Source organism: Anabrus simplex, chromosome 1 (genome assembly GCF_040414725.1).
Source record: "Anabrus simplex isolate iqAnaSimp1 chromosome 1, ASM4041472v1, whole genome shotgun sequence".
Lineage (NCBI taxonomy): Eukaryota > Metazoa > Arthropoda > Insecta > Orthoptera > Tettigoniidae > Anabrus > Anabrus simplex.
The window spans coordinates 66,445,916-66,451,072 of record NC_090265.1 but is presented as its reverse complement, the minus strand read 5'-3'; positions in this window follow the sequence as shown (position 1 = coordinate 66,451,072).

The window sequence follows — 5,157 nt, the reverse complement described above, 5'->3', positions numbered from 1 at the left end:
GTCAGGTGTTTTGCTGCTTCATTGAGTAACGTACCACTCCTGTTATTCTATTATTGATTTTGCCCTTAGATTAGATAGGCTAAATTCACAGATGCCACTGTTAGTGATTGAGTTGAATGAACTTCTTTCATTCCTCTTCCCTCATATTTAGTATAATGAATGAGAAAGAAGGTACTAATGCCCACGTTCAATCATTTCTCTTTTTGGTAATGACCCCATTACTTCTTTTCTAAGTTTCTTGACAAATTTTGATGAAATTTTGGACAATTGAAAACAGCAGAAATTATAAAACATATATTGGCTAGTATAATTTTTTAACTTCATACATTATTACATTGGAGATGATAAATTCTCTCTTTTTTATTGTTAAAATAATACCCACCACCCTCACTTATTTTTCAGCAAGACATCTCTTAAAAACCAGGCGAGTTGGCCATGCGGTTAGGGGCGCGCAGCTGTGAGCTTTTATCCGGGAGATAGTGGATTCGAGTCTCACTGTCAGCAGCCCTGAAGGTGGTTTTCCGTGATTTCCCATTTTCACACCAGGCAAATGCTTGGCCTGTACCTTAATTAAGGCCATGGCTGCTTCCTTTCCACTCCTAGCCTTTTGCTATCCCATCGTCACCATAAGACCTGTCGGTGCGATGCAAAGCAACTAGCCTTACATCTCTAAAATGTCTGGTCTTAAAAACTGTTTCTTGTATGTCCACTTTTTCTTGAATATAAGCAGAGTTAGGTAATGTTTCATAAGACATTGTGTACTGCACCAAATTTTCTGTGATACAGATAGTCCTTTTTTGTTTGCATTGGCAATATGACGGTTGTATTCTTAAGAACTTGAATTGTTTTTTTAAGGCAACTGGCAAGACAATTCTCCTTATGTTATTACCGTTTTGAATTTCTGAATTATCTCATATTCTAGGGTTTGTTTTAAAGTAGAAAATAAATATTTATGTGCTAATGTTCACAGTACCTTCTTGTCCACATTATTCATATTTTAGTTGTACGTACAGCAGAAAATAAATAAATATTTATATGCTAATGCTTGCAGTAAGGTACCCAAATATCAAACTTTGTTATCTAAAAATTATCGGTTTATTGATGAAAATTTATACCTACAGTTGCAATATTTCAGCAGTGCATTATACTGCCTCTTCCAAATTAAATGAAACAATTGATTCCATCCCATTAATCCATTATAGTGGAAATGAGGTACTGTATGGTTTGTGGTTGCTGTGTATGGCAATGAATTGTGATTTACATCCTGTGCATGGTGAAGAATAACTTTAGATAAGATATGAACATTCATATTTGATTCCAAATGTGAATGGCGTTTTTAAAAAAGTACATTTTATATAATTGATGGACAGTTATTTCTATTGTTCATACATTCATTCTTCACTCATTCTTCCTCTGTGATGAATAGCTTGTTAAAGTAATTGTTGATAATAAAGATTATTCTGAACTGATGTAGAAGATAAGATTCTCATCATTTTTTAAACTTTCCTGTTCAAGTTTTTTTGTGAAGTTTTAGGATATCTCTGTGTGCAGAAAGGGCATATAGAGTAGACAATGTCCCTTACTGCATTTAAATGTTCTGTGGATTATCTGACCCCGTAATCCACAGCCTGTTTCCAGTTATTCAACCAGGTCAGGGATGGAATGAATGAAGCCCCCCATCTAGCGGCTAGGATAAGAATTGTGCTGGCTACCGAAGCCTATCGCACTCTTCTGGGGCAATGATTAATGACTGACAGATGAAATGAAATGAAATTATATTGGAGTGTGTTGCTGGAATGAAAGATGACAGAGAAAACTGGAATACCCGGAGAGAAACCTGTCCCACCTCAGCTTTGTCTAGCACAAATCTCACACTGAGTGACTAGTACTCAGCGGTGAGAGGCTAGTATCCTGCCGCTTGAGCCGCGGAGGCTCTTATCTGACCCCATAAGAGCATAATTGTTAACACTAGAACCGAGGCTGGGTCATTTATGACCCAGCTGTTAGTTCTTTCTTCCTTATCTTCTTTGTGTCTCTACCTGGAGTGCTAGATTTTTAGGACTTTTCATAAATAAGGGTCTTTAACAACCACACATAATTTTAGTTTAAAAAATCCTGATTTACCTAGAACCGCGGCTGGGTCAGATTTGACCCGTCATTGATAATAATACGTTAACATCTTTTCTTCCATTTAGCTTCTAAAGTTATATCTGGAAGATATATGGTTTCCAGTGATATTGTTATTTTCTTAAATCTTATTAACACTTCATCACAGAAAAGATATAATTTTAATTATGCAACACAGGAGTTCCGTTAAAGACTTTCTCATCAGAAGATTTTATGTGACATCACAAAGATTTTATTTGTCAATTTTAATGCATCTTCATTACATTTATCATATTTCATGTATACGGTTTTTCACTTTTGTATGTCATTCCACCACCATCCCATCCCTTTAGATCCTCTCTCATTTCTCCACATTATTTCATTCTATTTTATGACTATGTCTTTTGCTTTTGTACTTCGGCTAGGCTGATGATGGTCCACAGTGGATCGAAACTAGTACCTGTTAATATCATTATAATGTTTTTGTAAACATCAAATGATTTTTAGTATTGAGAAGGTGGAATGTTAATAAATTTGCATCTACTTTAAGTATAGTCTTAACTCAATACTGAACCTAACCATGAAGTTTATTATTTTAAAATAGGTAGTGTACAATGCACTGAATGAAAATAAACTGAAACACTGGGACTTCATTCTGCAGCTGGGTGAAGAGCTCGCTGAGAAATATGCAGCAACTAGGATTGCAAATGTCTGCACAATTATTCCAGGTGAGATTCCTGAGAGACTATTTGCAGCAAGTGTACAGCCAAGGAGTCTGTGTGTCATGTGAAATGCCATTCCTGCAAAGGAACTTTTGAAGCATGTTGTACATCATTGACATTCGCCAGTTAAGTTACACAATTGTCTAAATGTTCCTTATTTGTATTCTTAATATTCTAAACTTCAAACAAATTGAATCATGGCTTGTTAAAAGGTCTAAGTCCAGTTTATAGCGATTTTTAGTTAAGTATCAAAGTAAGGTCTACAGACCTCAATACACTATGTTATCTTAAAACAACTTTAGTCCTGGAATCCTGCAGCATAATATTGAAGATGCTTTTCTGTGATGAAGTGTTAATAAGATTTAAGAAAAGAACAATATCACTGGAAACCATGAAATGTTCTGTCCCACATTCTGAGAAAATAAGCTTCAAACCTACAGAGTACATGGAATTCAAATACTCTATAGATATGAAAGGTTGTGTAGTTACTTCTCCATACATCAGCAGTCCTGTTTGTCATTCTTTTAAACTTTCATAACCAGGAGTACAGGTAATAGTTCTTCCAAAGACTGTAGCATACCCACAGGGTAGTGTTTCCATCTACTCAAAAAACTAGCTGATATTCAACAGGTGCTACCGTAGATTCCTTGTGGTACAGAAGACACATTTTACCAGGAGATTCTGCAGTGAAACAATAAAGGCAGAGGGGGTGATGTTAGTGATGAAGACTAATGAAATAATATTGTCACGCTCATGACTTCTCAAGTAGTTATCCTTTGATGTCTTAATACCTTCAAATCACAACATTTTATACGAACCTAATATGTACTTTTACAATTTGTCACGTGTCTGAAAAAGTGTGTCTGTCACTTCAGTGGTATTAATATTAAAAAACAGGCATAATGAAACTACTTACATGTGTATGGTTTCAAACTGTGTCACATACTAACAATATTCAAGAATGAATTGTTAAGAGGACTTAAGTCTATGTACATTAAACATCTTAATCTGTATGGTATGTAGGGTATATGGATTTCAAGTCAAAAATGTAAATTGCTAAGTAGATTAGCACAGCAGAGTTGTGACCTGGTTTTTTGTAAGTATGTTAAAAACTACAAATCAGGCTACCGAAGAGTTCTTAGGGCAGCTAAAATAATGCACAATAACAAGAAAGTAAAAGAGTCGTGCACTAAATCACGAACCATATGGAATGTAATCAAGGGAGAAACCAACAGACACGCAGTTGGAAATAAAGTTGCTGCCATAAAAAATGATGAGGGAATACAAATGAATGACCCTCATCATTTGGCTAATTATATAAATGATTTCTTTCTATCCCTACCATACAAACTTTAAAATGCAAATGAATCAGATGTATTACCAGAACTCCCAACCTTTGTGCAAACTCTATGCAATTAACTCCAGTAACAGAATTGGAAGTTCTTAAAATCATACAGCTTTTGAAGCATAAAACTTCCACAGGTGTAGATGAACTTCCCCCAAAACTCATTAAAAAATGTGCTCCTTATCTGGTATATCTTATCAATGAATCTTTTTCTAGTGATCAGTTTCCTAATCTCCTAAAAATAGCCAAAGTTATCCCAGTCTTAAAAGTGGAAACTTACATGATTTACATAATTACAGACCAATATCAGTACATTTTAAAAAAATGCATTTTGTTCACGGCGTCTACCTAGAAAGATCTTTAGCCCCTACTTGCACCATATATTATGAACCTGCGTGTATTTGGATATTGTGGGAGTATAAAGTGTTGAATATGAGGAAAGGAACATTAAGGACGACACAAACACCCAGTCCCCAGGCCCCAGGCCAGGGATATTAATCATTTACAATTAAAAACCCCTGACCCGGCCGGGAATCGAACCCGGGGCCGCCGGGTGACAGGAGGACACGTTGCCCCTTGCACCGTGGGGCTGGACACAGTTGATCTTAAATGCTCTAGAGTGATGACCTTTCAAAGGCATTTGATACCGTTGATCATGAAATATTGTGCCCTATAATGCCTTCGTCAACGTCAAGCAAATGCTGAGATTGACCAAGTACATTATAGTGAACAATACGCTCACCACCAGGTGAAACCTTATGGCACATAGCTTACCTTGCTCAAATATCCTCTTCATCAGCTCCGGCAGCAGCAGCAACAATAGGGGTTTTGGGTACAAAAGGGTCAACGTGACAAATAAAATAAATGAAGAGGAATAAGATGAGCAGGGTGTGAACTAACTCGAACAAAAAGAAACTGAAACTGAGCTGCATGTTCGCTATACAATACAAATTTATTACAGTACTATTCAGAGTTTGATTATAA